A 2,059-nucleotide genomic window follows, 5' to 3' on the forward strand; every position below is an offset into this window, starting at 1 on the left:
ACAGGCCTCCACCATGACCGCTGGCATGGTGAGTTCTATTTCTGCATGCCAGCCACTGGCTCCTAAGTGACTCCTCAGGCAAGTCACTTAGGCCTGGGACAGACTCATAAGTTAATGTAGAAAGTCAACTGATTAATTCTAAAGGCTGCTCAGCCCCACCTCTGTGTGGTCTCCAACAGGCTTGAACTAGAGCCAGTAAATTATGAGTCTAGGAAGTACATGAGGATCACTCATGCAAGAGCAAAGCTACACATTTTAGTAATTTTCTTTGAACAGATTCATCTCAGCATTGGCCTCCTATTTCTGGTGATGGACTATTCTCCTCTTCCTGGTAGAAGGAGAACACCTTTCACCTGGAAGGTTTTGTCTTGCTTCAGGCAGGGAGGAAGAGGTCAGAGAGTATTTCCTGCATGTCTTCTTGCCCCATAACCTTTAGCTCAGAAGAATCAATATGGCAAAATGATATATTTTGAAGTAGGGCACCCCAAACCCCTTCAAAGCCAACCCAGGCTCATTAAATCTTTCACAACTGCCCAGTGAGGTGGGTATTATTTTTCCCATTTCTGAGAGCAGGATATTTATGATGAAAAGTTATGTTAAGCTGCCCCAAGTCAGGCTGACTTTCCATAGTTTAGGATTCAGCCCAGATGCGCTTGCTCACTTCCCTGGGCTGCAACTTAATCTGAGAACTGGGCAAAGCACCATGAAGCCTTCAAATGGAAGGGAAGTGCAGGCTGGGAGAAGGCCTGTCACCAGCACTCCAAGCTCACCCCCCTTCACTGACCACCTCTTTTCTATTATCTTTCCTCTCCCCTGGTTCCTAGTGCCATGGCTTTACCTTCCCTTTTCTCTTCTGGCTCTTTTCTCTGAAGTTAAGTGCAAAATAAATATTATATTCTTCTTTTTTATGGTATTGGCAATTGAACCCAAGGCCTTTGCACTGAGTTATATCCCAGCACTTCTTATTTTTTATTTTGAAATAGAGCCTTGTTAAGTAACTAAATTGCCCAGACTGGTTTAGAACTCCCAATCCTCCTGCTTCAGCCTCCCTGACTGCTGGGATTAGAGGCATGTGCTACCATGCTTGGCTTATTCCACCAAATCTCTGGCCGTCCATGGGGGTTTGAACTAAAACAAGACTTTCTGTCAATGTGTGTGAGCTGGCTATGCTTCCTCCCTTTGTGGCCTCTGTGTTTTCTTCACCCACCAGGTACACTTTGTGCTCCTTAGTTCCTTTATTTTCTTTTGCCCTCTTTTTTGTACTGGGGATCAAATGCAAGGTTGCGCTACCCCTAAATTATACTCCCATCTCTTCTGTTTTTTTTTTTTTTTTGTCTTTTTGAGATAGGGTCTCACTATGCAGTTCACGCTGGCCTTGAGTATTCCAGGCTGGCCTCGAACTCACAGCGATCCTCCTGCCTCAGCCTCCCGAGTGCTGGGAGTACAGGCGTGCGCCACCACGCTCGGCTCTTCTGTTTTTTATTTTGAGCCAGTCTTGCTAGTTTGATGAGGTAGGACTTGAATTGGTGATCCTCCTGCCCCAACCTCCCAAGTCCTGGGATTACAAGCTTGTGTATCACACCCAAGTTTCTTCAGTCTCTTACTCAGGCTAAACGAAGCTTCACTGTGTTCTACATTTATACCAATCCAGGTTGCTGTGCATCTCTGACAGGCAGAGTCTGCCTCGTTCTGAGCAGTGCTCTGATTTATGCAACGAGGTGATGTCGGCTGAGCGCTTATTTCATTCACTTCAATCTGCAGATTCCCCTTTCACCCACCCATCCAACTGTCCACTCACTGCTATAGTTTGAATGCCTCCTCCAAGACTCAGTTTGAAACTTATTTGCCATTTTGTATTAAGAGGCGTGGCTCTAAGCATAATTTGGTCATGAAAGCTTATGAACAGGTCAATGCTGCAATGGCTACATTAGGTTCCCAATGAAAGGGCAAGTTTTCAAAAAAAAAAAAACAAAGAAACTTTGCCAGTCATGGTGGCACATGCTTGTAATTCCAGCACTTGGGAGGCTGAGGCAGGAGGATCCTTACGAGTTCGAGGTCA

General features: G+C 45.5%; 1 long non-coding RNA gene across 1 annotated transcript in view; it reads right to left on the bottom strand.

Annotated features, from left to right (window-relative positions):
* Nucleotides 1-2,059, bottom strand: part of LOC102006143 — a 19,729-nt gene that overhangs the window by 1,799 nt on the left and 15,871 nt on the right. The window lies entirely within an intron of this gene.

The sequence above is a fragment of the Chinchilla lanigera genome, unplaced genomic scaffold (genome assembly GCF_000276665.1).
Source record: "Chinchilla lanigera isolate Chin_1 unplaced genomic scaffold, ChiLan1.0 scaffold00092, whole genome shotgun sequence".
NCBI classification, from domain to species: Eukaryota; Metazoa; Chordata; class Mammalia; order Rodentia; family Chinchillidae; genus Chinchilla; species Chinchilla lanigera.